Below are 17,244 nucleotides of genomic sequence, written 5' to 3'. Positions count from 1 at the left end.
GTAGACCAGGCTGGCCTCGAACTCACAGAGATCCGCCTGCCTCTGCCTCCCGAGTGCTGGGATTACAGGCGTGCGCCACCACCGCCCGGCTGTAATTCTCTTTCTTAATTGTGGTTGTGTGTCTTTGTGTGGTTTGGGTATTTTGGTGGCTCAAAAATGTGTGCCTATAATGTACTTATTTGTCTCTTTTGGTTGACTTTAGTTTGAAGATTATTTTATTAGGGAGTTGGAACTTACCTTTAGTTCTTTCAAGGTTATTGTGCTTCTACCTCAAACAAAGGTCTTACCTATAGGTATCTCAAGAGAGTTATGGTTTTTTAAGGTTATTGTTAACAGGTGTGGCTAATAGCCAGATCTTGTACTCCAGGAATAGAGAAGTAGATTGTTTCTACCTCAAACAAGAATCTAAGGATCCAACCAAGTTCCAGTTCCTCTTATGGTGATAACTTGGGATTCTACCCAGGAAGTGATTTGCCTACAGAATGTTTTGGTCTAGTGTGTCTGTGTGACTTGTTTTGGTATAGCAACAGAATGTAGCTTTGTAGCAACTATGAATGTAACCTGTGACCTTCAATTGTTATGTTAATTTCCTTGTATCATGTTAATGCAGTCTTTTGTCTTATTCCTACCTTTTGGGATCAGGGGTATTTTAAGCAGTTGGAAATTCAATGCTGGTGAATTTTTAGTACTCACTGGAATTCCCTCCCCATGCTATTCTATATGTTTTTCCATTTTATTATTTTCATTTACACCTTCATATTCTTTACTATATTTCTAAATCCTCATGCCTCTACCCTGGCAAGAGGTAATTTTGTCGAGGTTGGTCCCTGATAGGATATCAAGGTAACTGATAAAAAGAGTTTGGTAATTTTTCTTATGTTTCTATTGTGTGGAATAATTTGAAGAGTATTGGCATTATCTCTCCTTTGAAGTTTGAAGTTCTGGTAAAATTCTGCACTGAAACAATCTGGCCCTGGATTTTTTTTGTGAGACTTTGGGTGACTGATTCTATTTCCTTAGGGGTTCTAGATCTATTTAAATCATTTAACTGGTCTTCATTTAATTTTGGTATGTGGTACCTATCCAGAAAATTGTCCATTTACTTTAAATTTTCAATTTTGTTGAGTACAGGTTTTTAAGTATGACTTGATGATTCTCTGGATTTCCTCAGTGTCTGTTGTTACGTTCCACCTTTACACTTTTGATTTTGTTAATTTGGATACTCTCTTTCTGCCTTTTTGTTAGTTTGGATAAGGGTTTTTCTATCTGGTTGATTTTCTCAAAGAACCAACTCTTTTTCTCATTGATTCTTTGTATATTTTTCTTTATTCCCATTTTAGTAATTTTAGATCTCAATTTGATTATTTCCTGGCATCTCCCATCCTGGATAAATTTTCATCTTTTTGTTCTAGAGGTTTCAGGTGTGCTATTAAGTTGCTAATGTGAGATCTCGCCACATTCTTCATGTAGGCAATTAGTGCTATGAACTTTCCTCTTAGCACTGCTTTCAGAATGTCCCATAAGTTTGCATTGAATTCTAGGAAGTCTTTAATTTCTTTCTTTATTTCTTCCTTGATCCAGTGGTGATTCAGAAGAGTATTGTTCAATTTTCATGAGTTTGTGAGTATTCTGAAATTAATGTTTTTGTTGCATTTTTACTTAACCCATGGTGATCCAATAAGTTATAAGGGTTATTCCAATGTTTTTTGTATCTTTTGAGGTTTGCTTTGTTACTGAATATGTGAGAAGGTTCCATGAGGCACTGAGAAGGAAAATTCTTTTAATTTGAGTGGAATGTTCTATATATGTCTACAAAACTTATTTGAGACATACCTTCTGTTAGTTCCTTTATTTCTGTCTTGCAGTCCTGTCTATTGATGAGAGTGTGCTGTTGATGTCTCCCACTATTAGGGTGTGGGTTTGATGTGTGAAATAAACTTAATAATGTTACTTTTACAAGTGTGTATATCCCTATATTTGGGACATAAGTGTTCAGAATTGAGCCTTAGCTTGATGGATATTTCTTGTGACAAATATGAAATGTTGTTGCTCATCTCTTTTGATTAATTTTAGTTTGAAGTATATTTTAATAGATATTAGAATAGTTACCCCCTATGTTTCTTAGGTCCATTTGATGGGAAAATCTTTTCCCGACCCTTTACTCTGAGGTAATGTCAGTCTTTGAAGTTGAGGTGTCTTTCCTGTATGTGGCAGAAGGATGGGTTTTGTTTTTTAATTCATTCTGTTAGCCTGTGTCTTTTTATTGGCGAATTGAGACCTTTGATATTAAGAGATACTAAATACCAATGATTGTTAGTTCCTGTTGCTTTTTTTGTTGTTGGTACTATGTGTGTTTCCTTAGTTTGGGTTTTGATGGTGTGGGAATATCTGTTGCCTGTGTTTTCGCGGGTGTAGCTGCCTTCCTTGTTTTGGAGTTTTCTTTCTAGTACTTTCTGTAGGACTGCATTTATGGACTGGTATTATTTAAATCTGGTTTTGTCATGGAATAACTTGTTTACTCTATCTATGTTGATTGAAAACTTTGCTGGGTTACATCTGTAGTGTCTTAGTGTCTGCAGATGTTCTATCAAGGACCTTCTGTCTTTCAGAATCTCTATTGAGAAGTCAGGTGTAATTCTGATAGGTCTACCTTTATATGTTTTGTGACCTTTTTCCTTTGCAGCTCTTTATTCTTCATACTTAGTGTATTGATTATTATGGGGTGAGGAAACTTTTTTTTTCATCCAGTTTATTTTGTTTTCTGTAACCTTTCTGTACTTTCACAGGCATGTCCTTCTCTCGGTTGGGAAAGTTTTCTTCTATGATTTTGTTGAGTATATATTTTGTGCCTTTGAGCTCGATTGCTTCTCCTTGTTTTCTTTCTATTATTCTTAGGTGTGGTCTTTTCATGATGTCTCAGTTTTACTGGATATTTATGTTAGGAATTTATTGGATTTAACATTTTCTTTGACCAATGAATCTATTTCCTCTATTGTATCTTCAACATCATAGAGTCTCTCTTCCATCTCTTGTATTCTGTTCATTATGGTAGCATCTGTACTTCCTGATCATTTACCCAGATTTTCCATTTCCAGAATTCCCTCAGTTTTTGTTTTCTTTATTGCCTTTATTTCTGTTTTCAAGTCTTGAACTGTTTCCTTTACTTGTATGATTGCTTTTTATTTTTGGCTTTCTTTGATTTAAGGCATTTGTTGATTTCTTTCAATTTTTTTGTTTGTTTTATCCTTTGCTTCTTTAAGAAATTTTTTTGTTTCCTCTTTGAGGGCCTCTATTATCTTCATAAAGTTATTTTTAAGGTCATGTTCTTCTGCTTCATCTATGTTAGAATGTTCAGGTCTTACTGATCTAGAACCACTGGTTTCTGGTGGTGGCATATTTATCTTTATGTTGTTGAATTTATTCTTATGCTATCATCTACCCATCTGTAGGCCCATATTTCTATATGGTGTGGCAGCCAGGCTCTGAAGCCATAGGCCCACCTGAGATGGTCACATAGACATGCAGACGGCCTCAACAATAGCCAGGATGTGCTGCTCCTTCTCTTTTGTTATAAATGTAGATCACCTGGGGAGAGGTGTTGGCTGAAGCTGATGACTTAATGGTCAGGATGTTTGGTGCTCCCTCCTTTGTAATTTGGAGGATAAATTATAGAGATGCTAATTCAGGCCTACATGACAGCTAGCATACAGGTAGATGCGGACATGACAGAAGGCCATTCACCTGGTTACCTAGCAGACAGCCTAATGTATTTTCCTGCTCAATTGATGTGATGGTATATAAGCTGTTTGGATAATAAACGCAGAAAGATTGTCAGGAGAAAGAACCCTGAGATGTCCTTCCATGATGACCATGTCAGTTGTGTCTGATTATTCCTTGTGTCTCTATTTCAGTCCAGTGGGTGCAGGTGAGACCTGTGCTTCAGGTTTATCTCTTCTTCCAGTTGGTATAGGTGGGGCCTGTGGTTTAAGTGGTCATGTGGGAGCCAGCCATGATAAGCTAAGTATGGGCAGGTTACCCAAAGGAAGTTCTTTACTTCCAACCATTATCACTTATCACCCACCAGAGTAGAACTCAATCATCGATAAATTTAATAAGAGGCCAAGTCTCAGGAGTTTACCCTAAAGCAATACCTGGTAGCAGGAAGAGCCACAAACTGAGATTACCTGACCACCACTCAAGAACAGACCATTCAAAGGAAATACCTAGCATTCCAATTGCTATAAATAGGACCACCTGCCAACACTCATCAGGACACCTCTAGACAAATGTCAGCCAATCAGGGGTCCTGAACCTCAGAAACCCCTCACCCCCACTTTACTGCTATAAAAACCCAATTCTAATTTCGCTCAGGGTGTTGGGTCCAGGGAGGTTGCACAAAGATGAGAACACCACCAATTGTAATAAACCAGAAGCAAACTTTATTCCAGAAACCAGATCCTAGAAAAACCAGAAGCAAACTTAAAAATAAAAAATAAAAATAAACAGAAGCTTATCAGCTAGTTGAGACCACAGCCAGAGATGGTGTTTGCTAGGCTGTGGCAAAAAGCCAGTTTCTGAACCCACTTTTTATAGTAGGGGCACCAAGCATTAGCTCCGAACAAAGGAATTTTTACAATCTTGCCCTGACCCTTGGATTAGTCAGCAGAGAACCTGAAGAGGGGAGTGAGTTCTATGTCAATGGGTAACTAGGCAGCCATCATGAAATATGCTTTAGGGGAGATTACAGCGAAAGTCACTAATTGCAAGAAAGCAGATGTCTTTAGCAATTAGTCAGAAAAGGGACTGCTAGTAATACTAGAAGGTTAATAAATTAGGATTAACTGTTTTTTAGGCTGAGAACTTAGAAGATAGTGGAAAGCTTTTCACACTATCTCAAGGTAAAACTCAGATACTGATGCCATATTTTACAACCTCCATTATCAGAGCTCATCAATTAAACCATTGTATTTGTCCACTGTCTCCTGGTACCTCCAGGCAATATATACTGAAGCCCCAGCCTCTCTTTAATTGTGCCAGTTTTCCATAACAGAGACAGTGCCTAAACCAGAGGTCAGTACCTGTATCCTAAAGGTTAACTCAGTTCACATCTGTCCTCTATCAAGGATGGCCAGGACACTACTCTCAATTTGCAAGGAGAGGCTCTGGCCTTGTGAGTAAAACAGCTAATTGTAAAATGAAATGACCTAAGCTTCCCAAGCATCTGAGAAAATAGCTCACTGTGAATGAGTGATCCTTGATCTGCTGAGAAAGCTGCTGATAGTCCTTTCTCATTCTCCTAGACTTATAACTTTATAATTTTTTTTTTATTAAGAAAGAAAAAAAAATTTTCCGCCTCCTCCCAGCCTCCCAACTTTATAATTTTTTATTTCTACATTTTTATTTTTGGAATCTATATTTTATTTTCTTATTCTTGGACTCTTCAGGGGCTCTCTGATTATTCCAATAAGTTGGACATGTGGAGAGATCAAGTTTGCAAACTTGATTAAAAAAAAGGCTCTTTGATTTTACGTATGGGATTTTTGGCTTTTGCAGTGACTTCATGGATTTGGGTATAACAGTCACTCTTTGTAAAGCCTGTGTTACTCTCTATGGTAAAGTTCATGCTACTGTACTATTTGCCAGCCAGGCAAGGGACTGGAGATTAAAGGAACACACAAGAGACAGGAGTTATCCGTGAAGAAAAAATGCCTATGCCATTTATTCAAGTTTAGGAAATCCCTTATATATCTAACTGCTGCACAATGGAATTCCTCCCAGGCAGGTGGGAAATTACCAAGCCCAAAATGGAGTAAACAATAGCCCTATAGTTAACCACCATGGGGGCAGAGGGAGCACAAGAACAAACAAGATGCTTAGCTGGAAAATGCAACCAGAAATGTATGACCAGAAACTGTCCCCAAGATGAATCCCAAGAGGAGGGGGTAGACCCATGGGTCCTACTACTCTTTCTTCAGGTACAGGTGGGTCTGTGCATCTGGTGGTTATTGATTAGGCTTGGGGGCTTCTCCACGAGTAGGCGGGACCAAGGTTCTGATCATCACAGATGCAGTGGGGAATGGTTTGGCATGTGGGGAGGCTGCTCCCAGGCCTCTGGGGCCTTAGTGGGTGTGGGTGGGCCTTCAGGGACTAGGACCTAGATGATAGGGCTCTCCAGCAGGGACTCAGGCACTCACTCCTCCAGGTATTGTAGGAACAAGGCTCTGGTGATTGCAGATGCCATGGGGGATGAAAGACCCCAACCCTAGTCCCCAACTTAAGATGTTTTCAAGATCAACTAGGCCAGAGCAAAACAGGTTATCCATGAGCGGCAGAAGCAGCCTTGAGACCAGCTGCACCTGCCAAGGGGGCAAAACAGGATATCTGTGGGTGGCAGGAGAGTCTTGAGAAAAACACCCAGTCCTTTGTGTATCGAAACCGAGGGGGGTGAAACTGGCTTAAACTAGACTTGTTTTTGTCCTGATGTTGACCCACCCCATATGTTAATTTGAATTGACCAATGATGTTGTTATTGCTATGCTTCCCCGTTATGTAACCCTGAGACCCTATAAATGCTTGCTGGAAAAATGCACAGGGGGCTCAGTCTCACTGGAGTATTGAGTACCCTGTTGGCTCCTTCGCCATTAAAGAATCCTCTTGCTGTTTGCATCCATTGGCATGGCTTATTGAGTCTGGGGGATCATTCCTTGAACCCTAGAAATTAGGGTCTTTCAGGGGATGTTTGGGTGTGTGAGAAGGCCGCTTCCAGGACTCTGGGGCTTCAGTGGTTGGGTGTGTGGCCCAGGATGTGCCTTCGGGGCTAGGCCTAAATATTAGGGTCCTTCAGCCAAGATCTACTCGCCTCTCCAGGTGTGGGAGGGTCCAAGGCTCTGGTAGCCACAGATGCCTTGGGGGATAAATAAGGGTTTGGGGAGGCTGCTCCTAGGTCTCTGGGGCTTAGGTGTCTATAAGTGGGGCTTGGGATGTGCCTCTGGGGTCTAGGCCAGTCAGGACTTAGATACTTACCTCTCACTTGTTTGATTTCTAAAGGGAGGGAAAAGAAATAGTGTGAATTTGGAAGGGTGAGAAGGTGGAGAGGATCTAGGAGTAGTTGGGTAAGCAGAATCTATAGTTAGAATATATTCTTTTATATTTTTTTTACTCAAAATCTAGCAAATGAATTATGTAGTTACAGAGGACATCACTGTCCTTTAATCTTTTTCCTCAATATCTATTGATACTGTTACGGTTTTTGTTCTCTTTAAGAGGCAAGCCACTCCCATTCCCAGCGACCCCTGACCTTTCATCACCATCTTAGATTCTCCTCTGTCCTCTCCTGCCCTGTGCCCATGTTTCCCCCACTTTCCCTTCTCTTTCTCCTCTCTTTCTGTCCCCCATTCTCCCTTTCCATAACCCCCTGAATAAATATTCAACATGTTGTGTCTATCCATGTCTCTTCTGTCTCCTGCCTGCCCGGCATGTGTTGTCTTGCCCGAGACCCCCAGCTGTCTCTGCCTGGGACTAGCTGCACTGCCGGCCCACCGGGGACCTGCTGCGAGCAGCTCTAGACCCGCAGCTGTTCTGTGGGGGACCCACCAGCATTTTTATAAAATCATAAAAGATACAAAAGCTCAATACCTTTATAATCAGCATTTGAAATCTTTTGTAAACTTTTTAAAAAATGTATTGTATCATTCACATCATGTATCTTTAGCCCACTCATTTTCTTTCCCTTCAGATCCACTTTCTGCCCTTGCAACCCTTCCCCAAATAAAATAAAGGAAAATTTAAGAGAAAAAAAAAGAAAAAGAAAGAAAGAATATTATCTCTTCCTTGATACTTAGTGTGACTTATTTAATGCTAGGTCCTCACTGGGATTCTTCTTGGAGATCCTTATTGTTGCACTGTGTTGTCGAGATCCTGCAGCTTTGAGTCTGCAGGACCAGCCCCTTCACATGTTCCAGCAAATCATTGATGGGTGTGAAAGACCCTCTCGGAGAGTGTGTCTTTCAGTCTGGGGAGACCCTTCCCAAGGAACAGCGAGACCACTTGTGTGGATGCAAACAGCAAGAGGTTTATTCAGATACACAGGTACCTGGGGCGTCCAAGTCTCTCGGAGGACTGGCGCGCTGTCAGGCTGGGGTAGCGGGTTTTTATAGGGTAAAGGGAGCAGAAGCGTGGTTACAGAAGCGAGATGCATAGTTACAGGGTTTTCATTGGTCAGTTTGAATATGGCCGAGTTCAAGTCAGGACAAGGTCCCTGGTTCCCGAGAATTCAGATATGGGCTGCCTTGGCTCTTGTCTAGGGCAGACAGGGTGTCTTTCTCGGTATTCACTGTTCCTCCCCCGGCCCAGCCACAGGTGTCTCTATCTCGTTTTGGCAGCTTCTAAACTGCCCTTTGTTAAAACCCTGAATATTCAGTACACGCCTTGCAAAATGTTGTTACCGGTGCTAAGTTGTTTAACAAGCTGGGCGGGGGGGGGGGTCTTTCAGGTGGATGTTGGGGTGGGCCAACACATAACCCTGGGTCCAAGTCTGGGTATTTTCAGAGTTGGTCAGCTCACCAGCTCTCCCCTGTCTTCACTACCAGGGTTCTATTTCCAGCATTTCCCTTGCTATTTCATAACTTGCAGTGATGAAAAAGGAGTGGGGCCAGTTCTCCTGCTTTCACATTCTTAGTTTTGACATTTTCACACCTATACCCTCAGGGCCAGCTCTACTGTGTAGCCCAGGTAATGTGTAGGGGCCATTCTTTAGAGTTCTGCAGCTGGTGAGGAGCATGGACAGCTTTCCCAGTCTGATGATCTCAGGGCCAGCTTCCCCACCTGCAACAGCTAGCAAGGGGCAGTAGAAGAGGTCAACTCTCCCCTACCCATACCACCATATGGCAGATGAGGGGAAGGGTCAGATCTCCCATGTTCCCATTCTCAGGATGGTTCACCAGCACCCCTGTCAATTAGGACAGCTCTACTATGCTGCCCAGGTGAGGTTCAGAGTCCACTTTCCTGAATGTTGCAGCTGGAAAGGGGGAGAGTCAGCCTCCTCACCCACCACAGGTGGAAGAGGAAAGTGGGGGATGGTATCTTTCCCTCATCCTATCACCATATAACAGATGAGGGGTGAATGGCCAGCTATACCACTTCCATACTCTCAGGGCCAGATTGTGTTCACCTCTCTACCAACAGGGGCAGCTCTGCTGTGCTGCCCTGCTGAGGAGAAGGGCCTGCTCTGCCAAGTACTGTAGCTGGTGGAGAGTAGGGATAACTCTGCTTTCTGCTCTTCTAACTTCAGGGCCAGCTCTCCTACCTGCCTCAGCCATTAAGGAACAGTGGAGGTGGGGGGAGGGAAGGAATCTCTCCCCTGTCCATGCTATCCATTTGGCAGATGAGGGGTGGGGCCAGGTCTCCTACACTCTCTTTCTTGGGGCTAGCTCACCTGTGCCCCCATCAGCAGAAGTTTAGAATATATTCTATGGAATTGTTTCTCAATAGAGAAAAATTCTGTAGGCGCCAGTAGAGTTTATTAGAAAAAAAATTGATTTAGACTTATACACTAGAATTAACAGAAAGTGAAATTGATATGCACTCTAGCACTGGGATTAACAGAAAGTGAAAGAATAAGAGAGAATCTTAAGAGAATAGTGCTGAAGTGTCTTAGCAATTGCTGCATAAATATTTTTGCTGCCTCTCAGGTTATATCATAACATCATGTTCATTATGTTAACAATCTCTAACATTCTTTTCCTCTTCTACTTTTTGAAAATGATATTATAGGGTAGCTCTTGAGGTATCTTGGAGAGGGATTAGAATCTGATATGATAAAACCTTTGGTCTCAAGGTTTGGGCAATGTGATTAATTCATGTCCTTGATTGTAAGTGGATTTTCTTTGAAATTCTAAGAAAATTTTACAGCTGGGACAGGAAAATGACATGCTTATACATATATTTGACATGCTTAGAATATAAACATGATTCCTTGCTATATTAATAATCTCGTTTGAATTATTTATATAAAATGATTGTCATTGAAATTATTGTTTGTGATGAAATTCCTGACTCTATTAGTCAACTGATCAAACTCAGATTTCATGCCCCCTCAACTTTCCTGTCTTTTATATTACTTCACAACTGTTCCTATGAATAACTGCAATTCTGGGCCTTATGACATAATCTTGGAATTCTGCTGCCTTGTTCCCTGGTTCAAATGTTGTTTGTGCAGCACCTGTTTCTCAAGCTATATTAGATCTGCTCCATTCATTTCAGACATCCACACTATAAAGCAGTACAGAACAGTGGTTCTGTTCCTTGTACCACATGTATAGTCTGCTTGGTTCTTGACTTTCTAAACCTATTTTCTATTCATTAATTTACCACTTCACTTTTGGGTCTTGTATGTAGAAGCAAAATTGTTTTAAAAGACAGCAAAAATAAATCCCAACATCTGAGATAGAATAATCTTGGTTGTAAAATAAGTTTTATCAAGTATTTATTCAAAAATTCATATGTAGAAATAGGCTGCTAATATACATACACAGTTATCTGTAAAGTCAGTATATTGCATTTAGAAAATTTTAAGTTATAATTTTATCCAATTGCGTGCAATTACAATTTTAACATGCCCTTTCAATGGAGCACATGAATTTTTCAGCTGATGAAATAATACTTTTTCAGACATTGAGGTATTTAGTAGAACAAAGTGAAGTTAAATACATCTGATATTTTTTTTGTCTTTTATCTTTTTTAATTTTTAATTTGTATTTATATTTTTAATTTTATTTTTTTATTCAGCTAGACATTTTTCTCCACTCTCCTACCTTCCTTTCCCCTCCCCTTATACCTTCTCCTATAATAGCCATGCTCCCAATTTACTCAGGAGAACTTTTCTTTTTCTACTTCCCATATACATAAGATCCATGTATATCTCTCTAAGGGTCCTCTTTATGGATTCATCCATATACCTGAAAACTGTTGTTGTTGTTGTTGTTGTTGTTATTATTATTATTATTTTCTGTATAATTTTTCCACTGTACAAATGTACTATATTTTCCTTATCCATTCTTTGGTCCAGAGGAATTTAGGTTGTTTCTAGTTTCTGACTATGACAAACAATACTGCTATGAACATAGTTGGGCATATATCATTGTGGTATGATTGAGCATCCTTCGGGTGTATACCCAAAAGTGGTATTGATGGATCTTGACCAAGGTTGTTTTCTAATTTCTTAGAAATCACCATACTAAAATCTAAAGTAGCTGTACCAGTTTACACTCCCACCAGAAATGCAGGAGTGTTCCCTTTACCCCACAACCTCTCCAGCATAAGTTATCATCAGTGTTTTTGATCTTGGACATTCTTAGAGGTGTAAGATGGAATCTCAGAGTTGTTTTAATTTGCATTTTTCTGATGGCTAAGGGTGTTGAACATTTCCATAAGTGTCTTTCAGCCATTTTAGAGTCCTTTGTTGAGAGTTCTCAATTTAGGTCAGTACCCCATTTTTATTATTGGATTTTTTTTTGTTCATTTGATGAGCAATTTCTTGAGTTATTTGTATATTTTGGAGATCAGCCCTCTTCCCAATGTGGGATTGGTGAAGATCTTTTTTCCTTACTGTAGCCTGCAGTTTTATCTTGTTGACCATGTTCTTTGCTTTACAGAAGCTTTTCACCTTCAGGAGGTCCCATTTATTAATTGTTTCTCTCAGGGTCTGTGTTACTTGGGTTATATTTAGGAAGTGGTCTACTGTGACAATGTGTTCAAGTGTACTTCCCACTTTCTCTTCTATGAGGTTCAATGTGTGCTATGGGACAATGGTCTGTATCCTGTCAATTATATTTTTAATAAATGCTGATTGGGCAGTAGCAAGGCAGGAAGTAGAGGCAGAGCAATAAGAACTGGAGAATTCTGGGAAGAGGAAAGCTTATTCTGAAGTCCTGACCCAGCCACAGAAGGAGCAAGATGTGACTGCCTAGTCAAATAAGGTACCCAGTCACATGGCTAACATAGGCAAAAATAATGAGCTAATATAAGTTATAAGAGTTAATAAGAAGCCTGAGCTAATGGGCCAATCAGTTTATAACCTCTATGTGATTTTTTGGGGGACTTAATGATTGCAGGAACTGGGCAGGACAGAAACTCTGACAAGAAATGGTGCCCAAGGTGTGGACAATTCCATCCACATAAAGCCTGAAAGAGCTTGGGAAGTAATTCTAAATGAAAATAATAGAATTAAGCATGGCTTATTGATAACAGCATTTTCTCAGGTGGGCTCTACTTCTAGAGGCAAACACTCTCACTTAAAGGAGGTTTTCTGACTCAGCTTTAGCTGCAAAATCTTTCAGCTTTTTTAAGAGGTCCTGCCTCAAAACACTTAAATGGTGGTGATGCGAAGCTGGCCACATGCTTTCTGGTGGTAGCAGGCACCTTGAAATGCCATATAGTTGTTGTTGTGCTTTCCTGTCACTTTAAGGGACAAGCCACGCCAACTCCCATTACCTCTGACCTGCCCGCCGCCATCTTGCCCCTTCCCTTTCTGCTTTCTTGGAGTGCGCATGTGTTCTGCCTTTCTCTCCTTTTATCTTCTCTCTCTCTCTCTCTCTCTCTCTCTCTCTCTCTCTCTCTCTCTCTCTTCCTTTTTACCTTTATGCCTATCTTTTGCGTTTATGTGTCTGTTACCCGCCGCCACCGCCCATGCGGTGCGTGCCCTCCTGCTGGTGGGAAACTGTAGCCACTTGTCGCATGGTGGCTCTGCCAGCCTGCACCCAGGACTGACAACCATCTCTTCGGGGCTAGCAGCTGTGCTGAAAACATCTTAGAAATATTTTAAGAATAACAAATGGTGCCATGACTCAGATGATTCTCCCACCCCGGACTTCCACCCAGGGCTGGAGTTCTGGCTTTAGGCACCATCCGGGACTCCAAGATCCCTCCCGGGGCAGAATCAGGACCCAAGGACCTTTGCTACAACGACCCACGTGTTCCATCTGCCTGGATGCAGCTCCTCCAAACAACAAATCAACTAATCGTGAGTGTCCCCATCTCGGCCAGCTTAACCATCTCTTTTAACCCAAGGTATTGATCATTGAGCTCCCGGCAACCCTTCGCGGTTTCTAGGGATGGGGGAACCTCCAACCGTGGGCCTTCAGGGCCTCGGTTGTTCCCTTCACTGGCATTCAATTCGGCTTGTCTCCTGTGCTAAGCCCGTGCCAGGGACGGCATGGCCTTAGCCAGCCCCTCAGCTCACCCGTGCCTAGAGGCCCGGGGTCTCCAGTTCTCCCTCTTTTTCTCTTTTCATTGCTTTTTTTCCTTCTTTTCGTCGTAACTGCAGCTACTGTGTGGCACGCTGCTACGGTGCAGCCTGACCTTGGCTGAATCCCTCCTGCCCACGAGTCTAGAGTCTACTCAGCCAGGTTATAGCACCCCCCCCCCCCCGTGAAATTGGACGGCTTTTCAGAGGGCCTGGGTGTTCGTGCCATCTGCATCTTGCCTTAACGGGGAGCCGTTCTCGTTGTAGGCTTGAGGTGCCACGGTTTTTGTGGGTGTTTCCATGGCCTTGACCATGGCAGCCAAGCCATCCAGACCTATCACTCCGGCCTCATGCTTTAGTGCCTTATCCATCACTGTCCCGATAAATGGTCCCATTAAAGACGGCCATTTTGGGTTCCAGCCTTTTGCCCTCCCCTCTGCGGCTTTTGTTATGGCATGGCGGCTCTCCAACAGAGCAGACTACCACATGGTCACCATCTTGGCTGAGGGCCAGATGAATCAGGTGACTTTTTCCGCCATCTTGGCTGAGGGCCAGGTCACGTGACCACACTCCTGGTTTTACTCCCAGTTTTACCCTGCCTTCTCACCCAGTTTTCACTAAAATCCTCCTATTAACTCTTACATATGTTTTGAACAATGTCACGCCTCTGATAGATATGGCTTTAGCTGGTACCTCTGCCATGAGGCTGGAATCTCAGAAAGGTCAAGAATGAGCTGTATCCAGCCATCAAAGCCACAGCTTTAAACCTACCCATATTGTTTAGCAAATTATAGACTCATGAGGTCAGAAAAGGAGAGATATATACAGTAAAGTTACATCCAAAGATGAAAAAAACTCTAAATGGTTTACAGTGTGTAAAAAATATATGCAGGCTTGGGAGAGAATTGAAAAAGGTTGAAGTCTTTAAAATAAAAAAGAGAGTAGTTGGGTGTGGTGGCACACACCTTTAATCCCAGCACTTGGAAGACAGAGGCAGGCAGACCTCTGTGAATTCAAGGTCTGGTGGCACGTACTTTTAATCCCAGCACTTGGGAAGCAGAGGCAGGAAGATCTCTGTGAGTTCAAGGACAGCCTGGTCTACAAAGTGAGTACCAGAACAAAGATACACAGAAAAGTCCTGTCTCAAAAAGCCAAAAATTACAAAATAAAAATAAAATAAATAAAGGTTAAAATAAACCACAGAGAGTCTGGATACTGTGTGTTATTATGTTCTCTTTGAATTGTTTGAATGCTGAGGAAGGAGCAACAGCTGCTAAAAGATATTTGTTTATAAATGCTGCTGAATTAATCCAAGATAGGTATTGAAGTCAAAAGGTATGTTACGTTGGAGAAGAGGTTTTGCTTTTGTTTCCACAGAAAATGAGCAGCTATGGATTTATCTGAGTTAAGAAAAATCAGGTTTGATCAAGGAAGATCACCTGAGAAATCTTCCGTAGGAACAAATGGCCAGGATGTCTGAGTTCTACATCCAGAACAGAGTCAAGACTGCTATTTGAAATGATCAAGGCTCACAGGATACTCCAGTCAGAACTTGATCATAATTCTGAATTTTCATTACGTCCCCATAAGATTATCAGCACCCCTAACCAGCAGGAAGTAGCCTGGAAAACTGTACCCATCTTCCCCCCAAAATTTACTATGGATATTTTACTTTGTTTAGATTATTAGTTACAAGTTGTTATGGCTAATGGTTAGGAGAAAAGCTAAACAAAGGATATTAGATTCAGAGTTCTTGGGTTTTTTTAAAGGGGGAAGTACTGTGGGACAATGGTCTGTATCCTGTCAATTATATTTTAAATAAATGCTGATTGGCCAGTAGCCAGGCAGGAAGTAGAGGCAGGGTGATGAAAACAGGACAATTCTGGGAAGAGGAAAGCTCATTCTGCAGTCCTGACCCAGTCACAAAAAGCAAGATGTGACTACCTCAACGAATAAGGTACCCAGTCATGTGGCTAACATAGGCAAGAATAATGGGCTAATGTAAGTTATAAGAGTTAATAAGAAGCTTGAGCTAATGGACCAATCAGTCTATAACTAATGTAGACCTCTGTGTGATTTCTTTGTGGCTTAATGATTGTGGAAACCAGGCAGTACAGAAACTCTGACAACAAATGTGATTACTTTTTTTTTTAGGTCTTTGATCCATTTTGATTTGAGTTTTGTGCATGGTGATAGATAGGTACTTTTTTTGGTCCAGCCTATTTGGTTTTCTGTAAGTTTCTTGTATCTTCATATGCATATCTTTAGGCTGGAAAAGTTTTCTTCTATGATTTTTTTTTAATATAGTTTCTGTGCTTTTGAATTGGATTTCTCCTTCTTCTATCCCTATGATTCTTTGGTTTGGTCTTTTCATGGTGTCCCGTATTTCCTGAATATTTTGTGTTAATCTTTTGTCACATTTAATGTTTTCTTTGATTGATGAGTCTATTTCCTCTATTGTATATTCAGCGCTTGAGATTCCTTCTTCCACTTCTTGTATTTTGCTATTTATGCTTGTGTTTGTTGTTCCCCATAATTTCCATTTCTATAATTCCCTCAGTTTGTGCTTTCTTTATTGTCTCTATTTCATTTTTAAAGCCTTGACTCATTTCTTCATTTGTTTGATTTCTTTTTCTTAGTTTTCTTTAAGGAATTTATTGATTTCTTCCATATTTTTGTTTGTATTTTCCATCATTTTTTTGAGGGAATTTTCATTTCTTCTTTAAGGGCCTCAACCATTCTCCTAAAGTTGTTTTTTAGGTCATTTTCTTCTGCTGCTTCTATATTTGGGTGTTCAATCTTGCTGTTGTAGTGCCACTTGTTTTTGTAGGTATTGTGTTGTTCTTCGTGGTGTTGATTGTGTTCTACTCTGTCTACCCATCTTTTCCTCTGATTGTAATAGTTGGGGCTATGTCTCAGGGAGTCAATATTCCAGGTACTAGTGGCTCCAAGGCTCAGATGGTTGTTTCTTGTGGTTCAGTCAGTGCTATTGTTCCAGTTACCCTAGAAATCTCTTGGTGTTTCTAGAGGTCACTCAGTGCTTTCAGAGGTCACTCTGGTATTCTAGGGGATAATTCAGGCCTGTTCCAGTGGAGGTTGCTTGCTTGGGATTATTCTCATTGAGGTCACTGCCTTGGGCCTGGTCTGGCTTAGGTTGCTGGCTTGGGCCTGCTCTGATGGAGGTAATGGACTAGGGCCTGCTCTCAGTGGTGGCTCCTTTGTACCTGCTCTTGTGGAGGTCATTGTCTCAGGTTCTGCTCCAGGAGCAGAGGTCACTGGCTCAAGCCAACTCCTGTGGAGGTCACTGCCTAGGGCCTTCTCTGGTGGAGGTTACTGGTTCAAGCATGGTCCTACAGATATCCCTGGCTTGTGCCGGCTCCCGTGTAGATCCCTGGCTTGGGTCCAGTTCCACAGAGTTCTCTGGCTCAGGCCTATTCCCTCAGTGGTCACTCCCTTGTACTTACTCCTGTGGAGGTCACTGCCTTGGGCCTGCTCTAGCAGAGGTTGCTGGCTCAGGTTTGCTCCAGCAGAGTTTCCTGGCTCAGGCCTTTCCCCACAGATATCCCTGCCTTAGACCTGTTCCTATGGAGGCCTCTGCCTTGGGTCTGCTCCTTCAGAGGTCCCTGACTTGCATCTGTTCCTGCAGAGGTCTCTGACTTGATCCTGTTCCCTTGGCAGTATCTCCCTTGTATTTGCTCTTGTGGAGGTTGCTGCCTCTGGCCTGCTCTGACAGAGGTCCCATCTGATATATTTTAATTCTTATTTGTTTAAATTGATGTTGTTGTATTAGTTCAAGTATTTTCATAATTTCTACATTTTACCCTACCAGAATATGATTCTTCTCTGCATTATAATAATTACAGCTGCAACATGATGTTTAGATTTATGTCTTTTACTCCCAATTCTATCACATTACACTATAGAATACAGATTTACACATAAAAATATTAAGGGATTTGGCAAATTTCTTTCTACAAGTTTAATATAGACTAAAATTATGATAT

Source organism: Microtus ochrogaster, chromosome 5, assembly GCF_000317375.1.
Source record: "Microtus ochrogaster isolate Prairie Vole_2 chromosome 5, MicOch1.0, whole genome shotgun sequence".
Lineage (NCBI taxonomy): Eukaryota > Metazoa > Chordata > Mammalia > Rodentia > Cricetidae > Microtus > Microtus ochrogaster.
Note: the sequence above shows the minus strand (reverse complement) of the source record.